At 37.2% G+C, this 23,223-nt stretch overlaps 1 protein-coding gene across 1 annotated transcript in view; it reads left to right on the forward strand.

Annotated features, from left to right (window-relative positions):
• Window positions 1–1,227: 1,227 nt before the first annotated feature.
• LOC121316129 (E3 ubiquitin-protein ligase pellino homolog 1) overlaps window positions 1,228–23,223 on the forward strand; it is a 51,668-nt gene continuing 29,672 nt past the window's right edge. The window contains exon 1 of the mRNA XM_041250927.1: window positions 1,228–1,527. The gene's annotated coding sequence lies outside the window, so the exon portion shown is untranslated. The remainder of the gene's footprint in view (window positions 1,528–23,223) is intronic.

Below are 23,223 nucleotides of genomic sequence, written 5' to 3' on the forward strand. Positions count from 1 at the left end.
ATACAGAAGCATGTGCTAAGTTCAGACAAATACCAAATGGTGCTGGAGTTACCATATCTAGCTCTATCGATCACTCAGGAGATAAGTATTTATTTAATACAGTGTTTTACCAGGAAAAGCTCATGTGATGGAAAGATCAAGTTACAAAGTGAATCCTGACAATAACACAGATGAATGCAAAATATAAACAAAACAATACCTAATAGTGTAGATAAACAGTACTTACTGTAGTGTAAACAGAAAAAAAAACTGGACCTTGATGAAAGATTTAGAGCTTTTAATAGGTTTATAGATTTTGTTTCAGGCATTAATTGCCCTATGTAAGCAATCTCAGGCCCGGAGAGTGATACACAGAAGGGTTACAGTTTCAGACCTACATGTATAAATATTTGAATTAAGGTAGTTTTTTTTTTTGTTTTTTTTTTCATGATTAGAATCGCTTCTCATTTAACATTTTATATACACATTTCAAATTAGATTTTTGCATATCATGATATACAGTGCTATCCGGTGGTCTAATGTTGTGTTTTTCTTTGTGTGGGATTTTTGATTGGCATACAAAGTCAGCCAATGGCAGAACACTGTGCTCCCTCCCCAAATAAAACCAATGATATTCTGTTATAGCGCCTTCATGTTTTACAGTAAGTGTAGAGTCACATAGAGAAAACCAATAGTGGTGGGCTATATAATTTATAAGAATAGATGAGCTATGAGCAAATGCATAAGAATGAGTGAATTAGTAACTGGTTAGTGGTTAGTTCACTAAACCAAAAGAAGCCAAATGTAAACCAAACACACATAACCAGCCCGCAGGCATAGCACAGCATTGGAACACAAATTGATAAAAAAAAAACCGAGGCTTAGACCCTGAATGTAGGTACTGTACAGTAGTAACCAAAACAATGTTTAGTGATTATAAACAAAATGGAATGTCATCTGTTTTATTATTATTATTATTATTATTATTATTATTATTATTATTACAGAAATAAATTGTTCTAAAAGAAAATAATATTCAATTCCCGCTAAATTAGGTTTTCATTTTACAATTCAACCACGAAGCAATCAATAACAATGACAAAACCCGCTCATGTGGCTTTTGGTAGTCCCGCATCACGGAAGATGTAGTCCATATTTTGGCTCTCCCGTTTACAATACTGAGCCAACGCTTTGAGATGGACTATAATTCCCACAATTCAGTGCTACAGCAAGTGAACAGTGACGCTATAGGTATTGTACGACTGTGACCTAAAGGGGCAATGCACGTTTTATGGTCAGATCCGAATATACTCACACGGATCGTGTAATCCAGCTGTTAAAAATAACGACATAAAAATAAAAACATTTTGAAGTTGAAGGTGCATGTTTTAATTTGAGTCTGAATCCAGGGTTTATGTTCACTCCTCTTGTGTCATCAAGTTCAGACTGGGTTTGAATTTATTGGACAAACAAGCAACGGAGCTGTTGCTGAGTGATTCTCGGTTCAAATAACACCACGACGAGGCGAGACCAGTCACGACAACCGCTGTGAGTATGAACAAAAAGCTTGTCTTTCCTTTTGTTCCAGATTATACAGTACTGTACTTCATTTTGTTCATTTGCTTCGAAGTATTGGTCAGACGTCTTGTTTCATGTTGTGTACTCAAACTAGTACTGACATCAGGTATTAAAATGACCATTTAGATAGGAGAACGTTGTTTATTTTTTTGTTGTGATTTTTTAAATATATATTACATGTATTAAATAATAATAATGATGATGATGATGATGATGATAATCATAATTGTATGTTTTTTATATGATCCATGACCAATAGGAGAAGCACTTCCCGGTGCTAAAATGTAGGGTCATTTTATTTTGTAAAATAATGTATGTGTGCGCCGTCCTTTTTAGACTTTTTTTTTTTATTCAGTATTCTATACTAGTATACACTGTATAATCATAATCCATTGTCTATTGAGATTAATTTTAAAAAGTGTAACATACAAAGAAGATTAACAGTTTGGTCAGACACATCAAATGGTATTAGTTGGGAAATTAAACAAAACGTTGAAGCGATTTCCCATATGCCGAGCGCTTTCATCGTTAGAAACAAAGACACTCGTTTATTTATGTTTAAGTAGCATTCTCGCATATTGGGCGATGACAAGTTATTAAATGTTTGTAGATATATGAGCAACTTTAATACAATAGTTTTCTCAAAACATGGCATTCGTTTTGTATCATTACTGGAGTCCACAATAAAGTATGCTTCATTTGCATCCCAGTAAGCATCTGGGATCTCTTTTGTTCTTTGCTTTTCATTTTGTTGAGTATTCCTGTAGTATTTGGAAAGAAAATGGCTTTAAGTACTTTGGTAATACATACATGATTATTTTCAGCTGTATATTAATGTATCTTGTATGGTGTTGACAGTCTGTATTAACTGTTTTGTATTAATATAATACAAGAAAAACTAAATCAACTGAGAGAGCCAGTATGTTTTGTGAGCAATGTGGGTTGCCCCTGCAGGCTGTTTCGAGTGTTGGCAAATTACACAGTATACTTTTTAACACATTTCTGTATGCACAGGTTATAAATAACTACTGCAAGCTGCTATAATGTTTCCAGTCCTGAAATGGTCACTTGTGAGATTACTTTGTTTTTGTCACATTGCTGCTAAGTGCTGGTTTCTTCCTGGAACAAAGTATGGATCGAAAGGGCACTGGATCATTTTTCTGTGGTGTCAGTTGTATGGACATGCATTGGGCTCAAGAAAGTTTCCTGAAAGAAGGGTTGTGTTGCAGGGTTTATTAGAGATTAAAACAAATACATTTCAATGAATGGGCCAGCAGTGACATGGATATCAAGTGACAGAAGAGACACTGTGAGGTCATTTGGGGCAGACTTTGAATGGCTAATAATAACTGGGATTGCACAGATAAAGCTAGAGTGCTTAATCAGTCTTCTGAATTGAAGTGAAGCAAATTATGTAAGGAGTGAAAAGGAGTCCTTGGATGGCCTACGCTTCATGTTCAACAGAAATTGAAAAAATGAAGAGCCGTTTTGTGGCGCTGTATAGTATAGTGTAAAATTGACCAGGGGGTAGGTGCTCAACTCCTTACTGTACTGTATTATTTTGTGTTGAAAAGCAGCTGAAAGCTTTAAATTGGTCCTAGGGAGGGACTTGTCTATAGCGGGTCGAGTCCCACATGGAGAAGAAAATCGGTCAAATAGGTCATCAAAATTACAGTACCAGCATGTTATTGACATGTGGAGCTTGAGTTACTCGGTCAGTTATTTTGCATGTGCATGACGCCAGCTGTATCCTGGAACCCATTTTCCCATCACATATATCACATGAGGAACTCTGTCTGCTTTAGGAGTGACCCAGATGCATTTCATACAGATATAGCAATAGCCAGGGTGCAGGTGCTGATAATTGGGGACAGTCCAGCAAACCAGCCAGGTAAAGCACCTTTTCACACTGCAATTCCCTGCGTGCACAGTACTACTAGCATTTATAGGTTGTGGTTTTCAGCACCCTGAAGAAACCCTCCTCAAATTCAGCATCTCTCCTGGCTATGCAGTGGAAGTGTAAAATAAAAATATCCATGAAAACACATTCTACAGTCTTTTTTGGGTCGTGCTTAATTGACGTTATGGCTCGTACAGGGACCTGATGCTTTTTGCACAGTAAACCAAAACCTCTGTAGATTGCTGTAAAGTGTGTGATGTGCAGGAGAGAGTAGTGTCAGTCGAAGGACAATGCACCCTGTGTGACATGATGGAGAAAGGGAGGTGGCAGGGCCCATACAGCTCTCCTAAAGAAGTGTGAGGGTATTCAAGGGCCTAGCCAGACAATACACTGATAATCCAAGACTATTATTAAAATTACAGATAGGAAGACTCATTCAGTGTTGGTACTGTAAAGTACTGTGACAGCATAGCGCTGTGGGCCCAGATGTTAGTAAGGTAAGTGATTCGGAGACGAGAAAGCTGTAGTTTAAGCACTAGAGGGCACATTTTAATAAACAAAAAGACACAAAGAAAAAGGCACAAGAGCCAAAATACAAGGTTAAACAAAGCAATATGTACTATAGGCTGGGCATTAGCCTTCACACATCAAAACACTCACGTACTCCCTTCTTTTATACGTGGCCACTCCCCAGATAGCACCACTTACCTAACTGTGGAATGGCCACACCTGTAATTGCTGGCAGGGATAGATTTAACCCCATCCCTGCCAACCTTACATTCCCACACACACTATTTACAACAGCAGGGCTTCTGCCCTGCTACATACCTTCCCCTGGGCCTTGAAATAGGGGCGCCTGTCTAAACCCTCTTGCAACCCCTGGGTTTCTGTAAAGGGATGCCTGTTTAACCCCTTTTGTGACCCCTGGGACTTCTGTGAGGGGGGTGCCCGTTTAGCCCGTTTCTACCTCCTAATCCCGAGTGACTTTTTTCCCGTCGGGACTCTTTTACAGAGGGTGGCAGAGGTCGCGCTAGCTTTTCTGTTGATGCGTTCCTGAAACACACATGCCCAAAATTTTGCATCCCATCCATCAGATATTAAATGATCAGTTGTTGACATAAAGGCTAATAAACTCCAGGGATGTGCATTTTGGTACATTTTTATGAACTTTAAACTATGCTATATTGTAGTTTAAACACTCACTGTATGTGTATAGATATACTTATCAACACAGACACACTTTTTTCTTTATGCTGTATACTAACAGCCCCATTAATTTGTCAACAGATAAACTCTAAATAAGAAAATAAAGTTGGAACATCTTTCTTGGGCGTCCTGATTGTGGCATGTTAGTCACTACATCCTGCTCCTCATATTTCTTTATTACAACCATTGTGCTCTTTAGTCAAAGAGAACAATCCTATCTCCTGATAACTTTCACAAAAAATGTTGCAGTTTATTCTGTCTGAGAAACAAGTTTAGCAGGTAGTTTACCTACATTGGATATTTTTGTTTGTTTGTATCACAAAGAAAATGGTCCTTCAACAGGGAACAAGAAGGTAGAAATCTATATGCAAAAATACTTTTAAAAAAAAAAAAAAAAAAAAAAAAAACTGTCCACAAAAAAAGCAAACATCCATGTATTTTTTTTAAATTTTCGTTTCCCTTATATTTTTAAGTTAAATTTTAAAAAGCAAGGGATCGTTAAATTTGCACCTGTAATACTGGTGCAGATTTCGATTGCTAGTCTGCAGTTAAAATGTTCAATGTCAGAGCCGAATGTCAGAGTTCTTTTTGGAGCTGGGAATGAGATTCTGAGCACTGAAACCACGTTTGCATTGCAGTGTAGAAACGGGTGTGACAAGGGCTGATGTTTTGAAAATATCAGCACAGTCTTTAGTCAAACCCTGACAAGTACGTGTGAAGTTCAAACCACCATGTTTCTTCATAGCAAGTTTAAAGTGCAGAATCTATAACCAACGTTATGCCTTGGGAATTTGCATAAAAAGCATCAAGCAGTTGTTCCAAAGCCTCCTTTCTGTGTCACGTAGTTACCCTCCGTCAGTAGGGAATCTCACTGGGTTAAACACAATGTGGAAAGCACTGATTATGTCAGTATCGGCAGACGAAAACCTTTTTTCATGTTTTGATCTGAGCTCTTCCATAAATTCTCATCTCATGGTTTTGTAGTTGCATACTTTTGCCTAAGCAGATAAAGTAAACTTGTGTACCTTGAAGTGCTGGTCGGTGATTTCTCACTCAGTCTGCCTCTTTTTTTTTTTTTTTTTTTTTTAAATTGTCGTCTCCAATTTTTTTACCCCGATTTTCTCCCCAATTTATTGTGTCCAATTATTATCTGTATCATCGGCTCACCGCTCGCAGCCCCCCCGCCGACTCGGGGAACGGAGGCTGGAGCACACGTCCTCCGAAACATGCTCCTGCCAATCTGTCATTTTTCGAACTGCGGATCCACAGTGAGGCCAGCAGACCTATAGTGTCGGAGGACAATGCAGATCTGGCGACTCCACTGCGGAATCACAGGCGTCCTATCGGCCACAGGGGTCGCTGATGCATGGCGAGTCGTGGATTCCCCTGCAGACCTAGGCCCTCCCTGCCCGGGCAGAGCTCGGCCAATTGTGCGCCGCCCCCTGGGAACTCCCGGTCACGGTCGGCTTTGACATAGCCTGGACTCGAACCTGCGATCCCAAGGCTATAGGGCACATCCTGCACTCTACTCTGGAGCGCCTTTTCTGGATGTGCCACACGGGAGGGAGATTCAGAACTGGGCAGAAAAGTGTAAGGTACTCCACGCAGGCAATAATAATGTGCATTATAGAAGGAATCTATGAAAAAGACCTAGGAGTTTATGTTGACTCAGAAATGTCTTCATCTAGAAAATGTGGGGAAGCTATAGAAAAGGCCAACAAGATGCTTGGATGTATTGTGAAAAGTGTTGAATTTAAATCATTGGAAGTAATGTTAAAACTGTACAATGCATTACTAAGACCTCATCTAGAATATTTTGTTCAGTTCTGGTCAACTCGCTACAAAAAGGATAATTCTGCTCTAGAAAGAGACCAGAATTATTCCGGGTTTAAAAGGCATGTCATATGCAGACAAGCTAAAAGAATTGAATCTATTCAGTCTTGAACAAAGAAGACTACATGGCGACCTGATTCAAGCATTCAAAATTCTAAAAGGTATGACAGTGTTGACCCAAGGGACTTTTTCAACTTGAAAAAAAGAAACAAGTACCAGGGATCACAAGTGGAGATTAGATAAAGACGCATTCAGAACAGAAAATAGGAGGCACTTTTTTACACAGAGAATTGTGAGGGTCTGGAACCAACTCCCCAGTAATGTTGTTGAAGCTGACACCCTGGGATCCTTCAAGAAGCTGCTTGATGAAATTCCAGGATCAATAAGCTACTAACAACCAAACGAGCAAGATGGGCCAAATGGCCTCTTCTCGTTTGTAAACTTTCCCATGTTCTTATGTTTTAAACGAGTGCTCAGGCCCAACGCTCCCTTTCATGACGGCTGTTCTGCAAGAGTGTAATATCCCAATAACTAAAGTTGTCGGTTTGGGGTCTGATGGAGTAACTGTGATGACTTGCCGTCTCAATAAACAAGCCACGGGTACTTCATCTCCAATTCAGAATTATAAGAATGTATTTAGATGGCTGAGGTAGATGGGTGATCTTCTTGAGAATCCCCAGAAGATGGTGACTGCTTAGCAAAAAAACTTCCGATTTTGCTTCATCATTTTATTGGAGACACTGGTCTGGTGCCAGAAATATCTAAAAGTAAATATCCTTCTTAATATTGCAGTGTAAGCCAAATATGAATCTTATTGCTGCAACCTACAGGACTTGAGTGTACCTTAATCAATGCTGTTATATTCCAGAACAGTTTTTTAAATGACCAAGTATTTTACTGCAGTGTAATAGATTACCACTGATGTGCATGTCCAATGGATTTATTTTGCATTCAGGGCGCAAAATTTTGCGTTAACGCGACCTCTGGGGTGGCAATGCTGCGGCCTCTGATGGTGGCAACGCTGGGCACTCCGGGTCGTGGTGGCAGCACCTCTCTCTGGCACTCAGGCAAGTATAGTAAGAATATATAAATAGACAAGTTAATTTCTGCTATCGTAGTTACGTTAAAGATTAAACAACTTCCATCTAAATATTTCATTTCTTGCCGTCACTTTTTGACAAAATTCACAACTTATAGGCACTTGACCACATGGAATCAGTGCACTGTCTGCTAAAGGACAAGTGATGTAATGGCTACAAAGAACAGAAAAAGAAAACCCAATTAACCTCTTTGTTCATCCACCCCTGTCTTTGATTGTTGGAACAGTAAATACTGTAAATATGGGAGTGGTTATTGAGACGTGAAGTATCTCTTCTCAATTAAGTCTGAATGCAGTTTCTGTTTTTGAAGGCTTCTGAATTAAAGTGAAGGGGATATGTGTCAGCCCCAGGGGTCTGCCATGTTCTCTGTGTTCAGTGTGGAGTTGCCCAGTTATTGCATGTTGATTTGTAACAGCTTTGGAAACGGGGGGCTGCCCCACTAATCCACGCTGGAATTTTCATGGCAGCTTTGAAAGCTGCTTCTGTAGAGCTTTATCCTTGTCCAAGTCACAATGGAGAGTTATGAAACTTCAGTGAAATTAGAGGGCGATTATTGATGGTCTGTCCTGTAATACAGTAAAGATGTACTGTGGAACTAGTGAACATTTTAAGTGGGGGATATGAACCAATGTGTCAAACATTTCAATGAAGAGTATCTATATCCCTTCACATTCAGATTTGAGGGCTATCCAAGATATTAAGGTTCTTCCCAGACCATTCCTTCAGGCTCCAAAGTTTTGTGATGTGGCAAGACTCTCTCTCTCTCAGCTGAAATATCCAATGACTTCATCATAGCATGCAGTAGTACACTGACTTGAAACATTTGAAAGTATTACTGGAAAATGCAGTTGAGTTTATCAAGAGCGTATTTGTAAATGAAAACTAGGTCAGGCAGTTTGAGTGGGAACAAAATGTAATTTTTTTTTTCCACAAGATCTAGTTTCTGTTTCCTTCAGCAGTTGTTTTTCACAGACACAAACTGAAACGTATTCTCACGGATTTGTGAATACAGTATACAGCTCGCAGTTCCTCAATAAAGTAGAAAATACAATATGTTCAATAGGAGTACATATGTTTTAAGTACAGTAAGTCTTCTGTTTAAAATGAAGTCTGACCAAGCATGTTTCTAGCACGAACATGAGTGATTAGAATCTCCTGTCTGTATGTGGTATACAATATTTTTATTTAGTGTTAAGTGCACACACACACACACACACACACACAAGTTTCCTTTCGGTCAATAGCACCAGTGGAGCCAAAACTCTATTTTCTCTGTTTAATTCTGCGTCATGTGTTTCCTTTTGGCAGAGGTATGAAGATTCTGAAGGCCTCACACCTTGTTAAATAATTATGAAGACAAAAGCTCAGGGATACAGCATGACATTGCTTTCTTCAAGTTTTTTTTTTTAATTATTATTTTGTTTTCCTACTGGTCTACAGAGTTCTATGGTGAACACTGCTGTGAAAATACAGATAATAGTTTTGTCTGTTTGTTCCAGCTAAACTGTAGAAAAGCAGTAGGCAATTCTTTTCTTTTCTTCTCATTTTACCTGCATTGAAAAGGAGTCCCTTAAAACTAACGGTGTTTAAAAACTATTATAAAAGGTGTTTTTTTTTTTGCAGGCTGCTTGACAGAGCTATCAGAAGATTTAACTGCTGCCATTGATTTGCCAGTTGTCAAGCCTTTGTGGGTTAGCTATCTGACATCTCTTAGAAGCTGCCAATAGGGGACAAAGTTGAAAGTATTGTAAATGTCGGACTGGATTGTGCAGTAGTCTTCACTGAAATTAGGGATTGAAAGATAATGAGTGTTTCCTGTCATCAGATCATTTAAGATGTTCTCACGTCAGTTCTGATTTAAAAAGGACTGAACAAGTCAATCACCTGATTCCCCTACTGACTGACATGCTTTCAGCCAGTAACAGGCTTTAACCCAGAAGACACCCAAAATGAACCAAGTAGGCATATAAACTGAGATTCCTTTAATCAGAAGTAGTACCATACATCATATGCATGTTTGCTGTAGCATGTGTTTCTTTTAAAACTGCACATTTGAGACCTATGGTATGAGGCGAATAGAAGTGCAAATCAGCTCAAATTTATGGCATTATTTGGTTAGCTACAATTACTTTAAGGGGATTCTAAACCACGTTTTACCAGCCTGAGATAGACACATTTCAAACTCGTTGGCATCATGTTGAAGATAAAGCTTTGGAAGCAAATCCGAAACAGATGGAAGGTTGTGCAAGTGGCACACTGTGGGATGTTAATCAGCATGGCCGTCATAATGAGGACTCCTGGCTGCTGAACCAAACTTAACTTCAAAGTGCTACTTTAACAGATCTTGGTTTCCCAGTTTTGTTTGTTGCTTCACAGTTCATTTAAGAATAAAGATTGTGCAGAAAAGGCAATCATTTTATTGTGCAAAGTAAAAGAAACAAATTGTTATGTGTCCATAGGTAAGCTGCACATTTACATAGCAATGTGTTGTTTATTTTAAAGGCTAAATTGAACCTCCAGAATATCTTAACAAGGCCAAGCAACAGGTTTTCATATGCCAGCCATCACGTTTCCTACTAAGAATTGCCAACTTTTATTTGTTTATTAAATGAATGTAGCTTTATTTAATTTTTCCTCTTGGAAAATATGAAAGTTTGAAACAGATTGCCCTACTGTGATTGAAACTAGCTGAGGTGCTGTAATTGAGTGTATCATGGTCTCAGAGAATCTGGAGTCTGTCTGTATAAGTGCCGCAGTTTTGTATAAGAGCTGCTTACTTATTGTCCGGAAACATGGTTTGCCATACTGTGCAAAGGCTGTTCAGAGTATCTGTGTCTAGGGGGATTTTAATGTATTTTGGAGGATGGGTGAATGTCACAGCATGCTTGCTTTGAATATGCAGTCTTTGGTTGCTAAACGTTTTAGTTTGGATGTTTTGACTTTTTCGTGTTCTCACTTCATTTTTCACAGTTTTCTCACTAGGAGTGGGGTGGCAAAGCTCTCTGGGGCACAGTATTGGTAGCTAATTTGCATAGGTCAATAACCTTTGTCCTGATTTGTCAAGCCCCATGGGATTTTGAACATGCACAAACAGATGGAATCTCAGTTGGACAGTGATGTTGTCTTGCATGTACAGTAAACCCAGATCCTATTAGAGGGCTGTCGTTCAGTCATTGTTTGCATGTTTTGGTTTAATCTGATAGGGTGTGAAAGAAATTGAACGTTTCCATACTTATTTATTGTCCCTTATGGCATGGTGGCACAGGGGTGGTAGTAAGACCCATTGCAATGCAGTTTGATCCATTACTGGCTTTACTATGTTTTATAAGACACATCTGAGCTTTACACTTTACACTGGAATAAAACCTGGAAAGGGGGAAACTGCTATGCAATAGGTGTCTGATTCCCATCCCTGTAGGATTAGAAAAATAGAATGTGATGCTGTAGTTACTTTGATATTCAAGTTTCTTAATGCACACACATACACAGAAATGAAAGCAGTGTGTGTGTACCCCAATTGATAACGTGTTCAAAAGATGTGATGAGGTAGCCTTGTAAGTGGCTCGTCAGCAAGAAATTGCCATTCATGTTAACCACTATTGTTGTATTTATCTTCTTGGGTGTGTCAGCTTTTTTTTTCCGTCAGCTGCCAGCAGTTGTTCGTTGGAGAAGGTGCTGTTGGCTAATTTAACAATCTTCGCAAGATTATGCAACTTCAGATGACATTACCACTTGCTCCCACTCCCTCTGCTAATCCTTGTGAACTAACAGTGCATAAGATATTTGTGAATTTAGTCACGCAAGTGCACAGAATGTGAGCTGTAAACAGACAGATCATTAAACCATGCCGAATAATAGCTGCTGTTATTCTCTTTTCCATGTTGCAACATGTTCTGCATTTTCAGTTTTTATCTTATGTTTTTTACATATATTAAAATAGAGATGAAATCAATATAAAATTGAAAAAAAAAACACATAACATCAGCAGAAAACAAGCCAGGTTTATTCACCTTGAAATTAGGGCTGTAATTGACTACATGTTTAAACCCATTATTAATCCGGTCTTTTAAACGGCCGTAAATGTAATGTTTCACTCATTTCATATTTTTATATTTTACTTCCAATATTATAAGTCATATTTTAACCTTGATTTGTTATTCAGCCCCGCTTGAAATCATAAAAAGAAAAGGAAATTGACAGAACTGGACGTTGCAAGCCATCGGGAGACATGTCAAAAATTTCCATCAATGTGTTCCATAAGTTTACCAGCCAAAGCATTGCCATTTTCTGACAAGTGTTTTAGCTGCAATAAGCAGTGGCTGTCCAGCAAAGCACAGCGCTCTGACAAACTCATCAAGTCATTCTGCGTCTTTTATTGATTGATTGTCTCAGTTCATTTCTTTGTTTTAGTTTGTGTTGCTTTTTTTCAGTTTTATTTTATTTTTTCAGCATGAATATGTATCTCAATGCAGCAGTATTTGCAGTGCTATGCGTCCTTAGCCTCATCTGACCCACTTCTCCTATTTTTGCTTTTTGTATATTTCAAAACATTTCTTTTGTATATTCATAAACTTATGTTATCTCCCCATTTCTCATCCACTAAAAATTTAATATTTTCATGTAAGTATTTCAATTTAGTTTTTGATCAAGCTAGTAGTTACCACATTTAACAATTGCCTCAATATTCAGACTTTGATTGGCCAAAATAATCTGATGATAATTTGTTTGTGAACAGAGAACCACATTTGAAGGTTATTTAATCTTCTGACATCTAAATGGACCTGCTGTATCTTAGGATAGTGTAGGGCTGCTTATTACAATGTCCGGGTAAAAATGAAACAGCATTTTAATCAAAATATTATATATTTCCTAGAAAATAGTACCGAGAAAATATTGAGTAGTAGACCAAAACAATTGGGTATAAGTACGTAAAAACTGACGTTCAGTTAAAAAATAAATAAATAAATCCTGTAATTTATCGGTAAAATTCGTAATAAACAGGAAATGCAGAACATTAATGTATACTGTATTTTATTGATTTATGTAGTGATGTGTAAAAAAACTAGTAATAAATCACTTGTTTTGTAGCTGAATTAGTTCACCTTTTGCTGACTTCATGACAGGCTTCATCTGAAATGTTTCAGGTTCAGTCAGCATTTGCTGTCAACACTGTAAGGCAGGTACAGAGAGTGGTTTATGCCAGCCACTTTTCAAATATATTGAATAGACTCTGTCTTCAAAATGCGTGGGTGGGGGAATTGTTAAAATAAATCAATCAAATAATTAATTAAACACTGTGACTGAGTGATTTAAAAAAAAAAAAAAAAAAAAAAAGTATAACACAGGTTTGTGACAAACACTGGGTGAATATTGATATATATATATATCTATATATATATAATATATATATAATTTATATACTATATTATAGCATAATATAATATATATATATATATATATATTATATAAAATTTAGTAATGACTGACCCGAGCACTCGTTTTAAATGATGATTGTGCATGATTTATTAATTTTGAGAATTTAAAGGAAATGTAGAAAATATGACAGTATAATTGTAAGCGTGGGTCTCTGGAAGGCGTAATAAAGAGAACGTTAAAGCAAGCTTTGCATTAACGACAGGTACACCTCAATAATAACTGCAGCAGCTATTCTTCTCTGAACTAAATTGGAAAGAAAACAATATAACAGCATCCTTTATGTCCGTGATAACTCTTAATTAACCATTAGTAATGATATCCGTGTTACTTCCAATACGAAATGCTTTACCTAGTTATTGCGCAGATATAGTAACTTGCCAAAAAGATAAAAACAAATAAACACAAAGTACTGTGAGCGGTGTACCCCAGAAAACAGACTGAAAACCGTCAAAAATAAATTATTTTAATGAAATAGATTAACTAAGAAAAAGCGCTCCAAAATGCGTAAGGGTGCAAATTACACAATTAAATCCGTATGAGAAACATTGCTCGCAATGCTTTGCTTGGATGCCATGTTAATATAAGACAGAGATATTAACTTCTATTTATCGGTTCAGATTTGGAGTACTGCACCTTTTTAAGTTTTGTTTTGGACTATTCTGTTTGCCAAAGAGAGACCGATCTACAGTAAAGTTAGAAAAAACAGATGTGACAAAAAGGGATACACAGGAAAAATGAGAGAGAGAAGCAGCAGTAAGATTTCCTCCTTGCCTGTACTTTTGTTTGGTGTAAACTACGCTGTGTTCCGATTGAGCAAATAAATCAAACTTCCATTACTGGAACCCTTGCATCGCCCTGAATCAGTACAAGGACAACATTACATCAACAGCAGAATATCGCCAGTGGATATCACAAAGAATCTTGCAGCCTTAAGCACATTAACTGCATTCAAACCGAGATATTTATTATATTTATTTATTTATTTATTTATTTATTTCTTATATAGTATTTAAATATGTATCATGCACTTAAAACATGAATATATGTGTTTTTTTTTTATCATTACCCACGAAAGATCTGGGTATTTTTCACAGTTGAACATTTTCTTGGCCGATACCAGTAAGCTTTTGTAAACTATTAGAAAAAGACATAGGGCCTATATTTAAACTTATAATTATACATGTTAAAAAATGAACAGATATAGTTTACGTGTTGCATTTACTTCATTAAAGTAATACAAAGAATAACTTAGTATTTTGTGCTTGACAGCAATTTATACATTTGTTTTACTACCTCATCACACAAAAATAACATTTTGCATTCGTACTAGTAAAAACACTTCCACAGAAAAAAAATGCATATTGTATTAGAACTTCTACTAAACTATACAGTAGAAAAAAAAATATAGCCTACGCAATGTCAGCTACAACAACTTAAATGCAGCACAACTTAAATGCATTCCTTTATTTATAGTGATGTCTTTTGAAAGCCTCGTCATAAAAACAGTAAGCTGCAACAATTCGGTTCCAGCTGTTTGTGCAAGCTGCACTGGCACAATGAATCGAAGCAAGGCTGCAGTTTTAGGTTTAGCCAGTTAGCTTGGCATGTTGAACCATCTGTCTTGCATTTAGTTTAGAGGGCTCGGTTTTACTGCACTCTGCACATTTCTACTAGGATTTTTTAAAGGTTCCAATTCTAAAATGCTCTCACCTAGTTCTCTACCCATGTTAATTCACATTTATAATGTTAGTTTATTTTAAAGCCTTGTATAAAAGTAGATTCTTCTTCAATCTGAACACTACAGACCTGTTTACACAGGGGTAGGAAAGAACACCACTCAAAACCTCTGACCGCTCCTGTAGTATAGGAAAGATAATGCCACTGAAAATAGCTGAACAGCAAACTAATGTAACATATCAGCACATGTGCCCATTTAAACATTTTGACTCACACTGAAACTGTTACTTGGTGCTGAGGAAAATAATAAAGCAAACGTGGTTTTACAAATGGAAGAGAGGGGGGGAAAATAATGGTATAATAAAAAAAGTTAGACTTCATTTAACCAGTCCCCAAAAAGCCTAAATAGGTCTGTTTGTTGCAGGTCATTAAAGGTATCGTGTAAAAACGGCTTTGAACAATAACAATCTCTGATTGGTTAAACAGCATCACATGACCATGCTGGGAAAATAGCTTATACGCACAGCCTGCATGTTAATGAGCTTCTTTACAGTGTATAAATCAGTCTGCACCACAGTATATGACAAACTGCCATTGTATTTATTAGTTATAAAACCACTTCCACAAAATGAGTGACATTCTACCCAATGTCTTTAATATATTTGGAGAGAACTGTTACAGCACTAACTTTCCCAGTGAAGACAGTAGTCCACCTGAAAAAAAGTAAATGCTACAGCAGCTGTCTGCAGTAGACACATAAGATAAAATGAGGAACAGCTAAATGAAATGGAAGGAAACAAAAATGTTAATGTATTTAAATATTGTCTTAAAGAAAATAACATGGACATTTCATTTTAAGGAAATAATTCCAGAAAACATCAACAACATTCTGGGGAAGTAACCAATATTCAGTCTCCCAGTTTAACGCTGAGAGCTATAATAAATAGGTTTTTAATAGTAGAAAGTTTAACATCTCTGTTAACAGCGAGTTTAATGTCTTCTTGCTAGTCATGAAAACTTTCAGAAAAGCCGTAAAGGACGCATTAAATACTAAAGCAGGGGTGCCAATACTTTTGTCTGTTCTGCAGTATCTCTCTTGTCTAATCTGTCTGGGCTATCTGTTAATGCATACATTTGTCAGTGTATGAGAAACAAAACCTAAGAAAGCTGTATGCAGTATATATACAAGTTAAGAGAAGTTAAAACACCCATTTTATGCTTTTAAATTCTATACAGTAGCACTTTCTGTTGAATATATTTTAGTACAGTAGAACCACAAAGCATGCACAGGAAACACTTTTTTAAGATTGTTTAAGGAAAAAAAAAAGGTGTGCTTCTCATTTCCCACAAGGCTGTCTTTAATCAATGATCAGAAAGCTAAGAAGGCTTTAACTAGATTGTAGTGACTGCTCAGCGTGACACATCAAGGGACACTAATACAAGAGGAAGAACATTTCTGAACCGTACATTTTACAACAATGTAATGTTTACAGTAGTTATGTAAAATAATCATTCAAAAAATATGTTGCAGTGCACTCCGTTTAAGAATCACATTTGTCCTGGATGATTTGATTCTTAAAAGTGGACCAATATGATTACAATTAGCAAAAGTGTGCCTCGCATCATCAGTTTAAATACAGTATACAAATGTCAATGGTGCTCAATCACTGAGGACAATCAAAACAAGTCCTTGTGGGTAAGCAACTTGTTTAATGAGCATGATTATGCTTATTCATGGCTGTAGAACCCTATTTTACAACAGTATACTTGAGAAGCGATCATCTTGTGAGGGTGCCTAGTTTAACTGCTGTGTGGTGTTACGTGTAAAGGCCTTTGAATTAAAATGACAATACAGTACAGCATTTTACTGTCCGGACTACCACTGCATTTAAGCATCTGTGGCTTACTTATTTTCTGTTGTGATGCAGATCTCACAGTTTTTCACTAAGCGGTGATGCAAAGCTCTGCAATCTCCCCCCCCCATCATCCTCCTCCTCCTCACTGCACCGCAATCCCACTCCCTCTACATGCATATCACACAGTAACACTGCTGTACTTGGTATGTATTCAATGAATGTGCATTCACTTTATTAAAACAAATCTCCACTAGCATAACACAAAAAATACCTGTACAATGCAGCTGCGTACGTGCCTAATCACGCGAGATGTGATCAAATTCAAAAACGGATTTATTGGCTGTACACGTCATTGCACTTGATACAATATCGTATTTCATGCAGTCATTTTGCCCCGGAATGATTCTTATAAGCAGATTGCTTTATTCTTACGAGTGCGTTATTTTACATTGATTAGTATAGGAATGATTTTGTCCCAGTGATTTTGATCACTATATGTTGTTGATTCTTATATCACTATTTCTTATAAACAGAATGTACTGTATAATGTGTTCACATTTCTGTCAGTGTCCACAAAATGTAGCATGCATTACTAGATTTATTTTGTGGTGTTACTACAGCAGGTACAGTAACACCCTTACAGTACGTTCCCCAATGTCCATGCATGTAGTTGTGACTGATATTAAATGCATCTTCAAACACATCTACCATTTCACTGCTATTCACAGCTGACTAAAGCAGAAACATTTCCATTTCAGGTGGCACTGTGCTGTAAGTGTGTATTGCCTGTCAGACTCTCATCCCCTGGCTGTTGCTAGCTCGGAGAGAATAGGACTGAATTTATGATTTAATTTGCCTGAAAGTGATGAGCTGACAGTAGAGCTCTGGTGGGCGACTGAAGTGTGTCTGTTCATCATCACCTCTGACAGACTAGGTGCTTTATTGATGCAACACATAGTTCAGTACAATTTGTTATAGACTTGTGCAAGGTTTGTGTGATGTTTAGAGTTAAGCAGCAAAGCCCAGTTAGATTTTCCAAGGCTTTGTGTTTTTTCTTTTGATAATTTTATGGCTGTAGAGAAAAGAGTGTAATTAATACACCATACTTAAGCCTACATGTAGTAGCCAAAAACATACAACCAACCAGTGTATAATTCAAGGCCAAAGGTCAACATTTACAAGACAAAATGAAACATATAATTCTATTCATTAGGGTGAGTTGGGGTAAATGTAGAGGTTTTAACCAAATTCATATACCTGCTGGAACGTTAGCAAAAAAAAACAATGTAAATTTTTAAATTAGCTCTACATTTATGAAAAAAAATGGTAGTGTTAATAAATAAGCAGTAAGTGCTAGCGCAGACAGTAATTGTGAGAGATGTAAAATCGGATTGGGGTGGGGTGTACTTGGTGGGCTACCACAAGGGTCTGACCCTTGTTAGACCCCACCTACAATACTGTGTGCAGTTTTGGTCGCCTCACTACAAAAAAAAAAAAAAAAAAAAAAACATAATTGCACTCTAAGGTGCAGAGCAGGGCAGAGAGGCTGATCCCAGGACTTAGTGACATGAGCTAGGAGCACAGGTAAAATAATTACATCTCTTCAGCCTGAAAAGAGAAGGGAAACTTAATTCAAGAATTTAAAGTCATTAATGGTATAGATAAAATTAGCTCAAGACACTACTTCAGATTTAGCGTAGAGAAAAGAACAAGAGGGCATAAGTGGAAGCCGGTAAAAGTAAGTTTAGAACAGGTAGGAAGCACTTTACACAGAGAGTTATACACATGTGAAATAGCCTACCAGGTGAAGTAATAGGATCTAAAACACTGGGGACTTTTAAGAGACTCTCTGCTTTTAACTTTTCTTATGTTCTTATGTACAGTGCAGGAAAATTGCTTTTGAAAATGATAAAACTTGGTATTAAAATGATTTAAGTAATTGAGAATACAGCTTCTTCTAGGTCTGTCTGCACACTGCTCCCTGTATTTCCCACTTCACTGATACATTTTTGCATGTCTTAAACCTACAGTATCTGGAGAATGGGTTATTAAATTGTGATCAAACTCAGTAATAACATTTAATAAGAGTATAAAATAAGAAATGTCTTGTATTCCACTTCTCCAGTTTTTTCAGTAAACTGTTCATTGCCATACTGGTGATGTACATCACGGTTATTAAACTTTTCATCATACTAATGTCTCTAATTTTTAATTTAAACCTGTGGCAGGGGGTGCACATTAAACAATGCAGATTTTCAATATACTGAAATATTTTGCAAGCTAATTATGCACCTTTACTGTAAAACACAGTTAGGGGAGAAACGGCTCTAGATTTAATCCGTGCATAGCTGAAAAAAGAAACCCGTACCTGATTTACAGTAGCACTGCAAACTTGTTCATGTGCAGTAGCAGAACACTGCTTCTCCTGCTGTTCCCGTAAATTCAAAAGCACTCGACAAAAATTAGAAATACATTCATAAGTGTGTATTTTATACTGTACAGTTGAAGAAGGTGTTATTTAGGGAAATGCTTATTTTGAGCTACGGTTTAACTTGTGTTTGTGGGTGCCCTACAAAATAATATTTGTTTTATTATTTCATGTCTAAAAGAAGTTGTGCTTGTCTCCGTTTCTGTTCTGAGGTTTTAGGTACAGTAGGTAATGTTTTCTTTCCTGGCAACGACAAAGTAATATTTAGCTTGCAGCTTGTTGTAAGTTTAACTGTGACACTGGTGGTTAGTATGTGGGGTGGCATTGAAGATATTGGAGCGTTGGATAAATTACTACCTGTGTTGTGTACAAAATTTAAACTGAACAGCGGGATTGGTTGCTAACTGGATAAGGAAAGGTCACCAAATCACTGTATTTATTTTTATTTATTTTCATGACAGATTAGCACTCCGCACAAGCTGAACTTTAACCATACTTATAAGGGGTGCTTTTAAAGTTAAGAGTTTTATAAAGTTACCGCGATGTGAGAACTGAAACAGAAAATTATGTGAATACATTTGTTAAAGAACAATTATCTTAACTAATGTATTCTTCTAAGCAATACATAACTGTAATATATCTAGGGCTTCTGATTTTCGGTTTTAAACAATTTAAAATCTGATGAAACACCCACAATGCAACAAAAAATCAGTGGCTAGCCAATAAACACCGGAAAACACCGGAAAAACTGTGGAAATGGTTCATCAATTCACGTTTTCTTCACCCTTTTTACAAAAAATAAAACCTACTACAAAAATTAATAATAAATACATTTTCCAGTGGTGCTGGGCAATGTCCCAACTTAATGACATTCGTCTATCATTGATTCGTTCTGAATACTTTAAACCTGCCCCAACTACTGAGTGACAGCACATTCCTACATTTCTATTAGAGACTCTGGTTATGAGATTTAAAATTAGATAACGATCAGGATGGAGGCTTGTTAGCGGGATCTAAAGCTGTATTACAGTTAAGATACGATTTAAAACAGAATTATGGTGAAATGTACAAAAATGCCTCCACACAAAACCCCCAGAAGAATGTTCCCGTGACCACGATCCCGTGATTTTGTTGTGGAAGACGGCAAAAGGAAAGAAGCTTCAACTTATGTGTGCGAGTACTGTCGAGTTACTACTGTACATATTTTAACACACAAAAAAAACGCTCAAGCATTTTGGAAAGTAACCAAAAACACAAATTTCATACTGTATATCAAAAACAAAAGCCCTGGGGGGAGGAAAAAAAAAAAAGATTTTACACAAAACTCAAATAGCTAAAAATAAGCACAGAAAAATACAATTAATAAAACCTGAAAACAGAAGCCCTAAATATATCATACCCATAGAAAGTCACAGTTTAAAACACTGCATTTTGTTATGTAAGATGTATCCATGGTGTTTTTTCTGTAATAGACTTTCAAGTTGGTTTTAGTCAGCAGTTCTGACAGACTTATGACTGATAGCAGGAGCTTGTTCTTCTGTACCCAAAACCTACAAATTACTGTATCAGAGGGGACATTCTCAGAAGTGTTCATTCTGCAGTATAGGGTGTTCCATGGCAGATGTCCACCTGTCCTTGAAGGGTCACACATTGCAGACATATCTCGTCAAATCGATGCTGCCCTGGCTGCCCGTGGTGGCCTTACACCCCATTGACATCTTTATAGCATGCTTTTTACTTCTGTCCAGGAGCTGAAATGAGCAGAACAGAATGCAGGAGACAAAATCAATAACAGGCTAGGGCGTTAGCAATTGGAAAATGAAATCATTACCAGCCATTCGATAGCACTGGTGGGAACGACTCAAAGCTCTGTAAAAGTGAAACTCGGGAACTAGAAATTGAGAGCCCTTCGGTGCGTTATGAATCGCCAGTGGACATATTTCCTGTCACTAAAGAAAGTGGCTTGAAGAAACTTGACAAACAATATATTGTGTGCAAGCTATGCAAAACAGACATAAATTACACTGGAAACATAAGGAACACGTCGATGCATAGGCCTGTTCACTGCTATCATGCACGGTTCCATTTGCAGTGTATCAAAATCGAACACCGAGGTCAAATGTAACAAGACTTCGTCTTCCTGGAATCGCAGGCCAGTTATAATATTGAAAAACTTATTGTATATAATGTTAGCTGTACATGTAGTACAATAGCAGGACAATATTCAAAGCTGAGCTTTTCCAAAGTTTAAAAAAAAATAAAGTACAAAACATGAATCTGTATCAAATAAAGTGTTTTAGTTTTCATACGCCTAAGTGTACAAAAATTGTAATGAAGTTCCCAAAACAATATTAAAACACAAAGTGAAACTTTGTCTGTCAACAGCCATTTAAAAAAAAAAAAAAATTGTTGCATAAGGCTGAACAAGACCTTTTTTTACTACGACAGTTTCATTTACAGATTTTTTTTTAAAATTAGAATAAATTGTGCATTATTTAGAGGAGTGTTTGACACCTGTTGCTTAGTAATATACTTATTGATTGGTGTATTTGACTTGTTTTGCATCGTTTCATTTTGAGCAACTCTGTCACTCCATTGCCCCCGCACAGCAGAGTCAGTGTGGTTCTGAAGCACAGTGAAGCTGGCTGTGGGAGGCAGCACTCACATTTTACGTGCTCCATGTTCCCATCATTCAGTGAAGGAGGGCTTCTCTTATGTAACTTGTGCATGTTTTTTGAGTGAAATTTCAGAAGCTAACAAAGCTTTTATTTTTAAACCCATGAGCCAGGTCCATATATGACAAGTATAACAAAGTGGTTGTGATTTTGACTTGCCTGTTTAAAGATACATTTTCCTCTGTTTGCAACAGGAGACGGTATAGGACGAAGGTGGACAATGTGTAAAAGAGCAGGTGGCATAAATCGGACACGCTTTTATTTATCCATTTTCTAATATCCATCGTCGTAGCTTTTATGAAATATTGTGGCAAAGTGAGGTTGCTCTGCAACTTCACTGGATCTTTAACGCTGTCTTAGTGTAAATGAAGGGCAGGGCTTGTATATTATTTATGTATATATTTATTTATGAACAAAACAAAAGCGTAACTACTCTTAATGAGTGCTACTGTAAATAAACATTCTTATAATTCCTGAAACTGTAACTGGACAGCTCTGCCATTTACCGGTAACCAAAATACACATACTTAACAAGTATTAAATACCTTTATTTATTTTTATTTTTTAACCCTATCCCCACAGGCTTCCTCCCGGTCTTAGCCACGCAGATCTCAACAAACATTTCAACTTGCTTTTGTACGCCTGCTTAATTACAAGCCGGTGATCCGCATTATTGCCTTCATAGCCAATCAGCCCTGAGGCATTCTGGGGAATATAGTCCCATACTAAATCCCTGGACTACATTTGGCCTCTTTCCTCCCCCTACTCGGCCACAGTATTTCTGTATTTAAAATATGTATACTTCTTTCAACTCCTCAGTTTGCACTGCATAAGCCTTGCCCCTATTTACTGAATGTACAGTGGTTATCTATGTGGAAAGGGACCATAGAAAGGGAGTTACTCAGCAGCAGACATTCTGGGCACTGCAAATGGAAAATACATGGATAAATATTGAAGCAGAAACACGCGTCATAGCAGAAATACCAAGTTGACCAAAACGCACTAAAAAACTTGGTGGGCACAAGGTTGAAAGTGGCTTGGCAGTTTCAAAGTTAGGGTGTGTGGAAATGGATCGATGTGGTTAGGTCTCTGTTTCTTTTTATGTTTCTGTTAGATGTTAGACGAGACTCCAGGGAATCTCTACTTCCAAAATAAAAAAAAGTGTTCAGCAGTTAGAGTACCTCAAGGACAAGGGACAAGGTATTCCAACAGTGTGGTGACCCGTTAAAGTGCATTTCTCTTTGGAATCCCCTGGCAGGTCATTTTTTTCAGTGCTTTCTTTGCCTTAAACCAGCTGTGATGTGTTTTACTCCAGAGAGGTTGTTTTAAAACTGGTCTGTGCAGACACAGCTCTTAATGAATCATACTGTAGCAGTATTGTTGTTATGCTGTTTTTTCGCCTTTGTTAAAGAAATTATGAAAATAACTTCTAGGCTAGATAACAGTACTTGTACTTGGACTTGTTTTCATTTATTTATTTGTATTTATTTTCTGTTCCCATGGCTTACAAGGGGGGTATTACTGGTTGCAGTTTCTCAGGCAAAGGAACTTCCAG

Source organism: Polyodon spathula, chromosome 5 (assembly GCF_017654505.1).
Source record: "Polyodon spathula isolate WHYD16114869_AA chromosome 5, ASM1765450v1, whole genome shotgun sequence".
Taxonomy (NCBI): Eukaryota; Metazoa; Chordata; class Actinopteri; order Acipenseriformes; family Polyodontidae; genus Polyodon; species Polyodon spathula.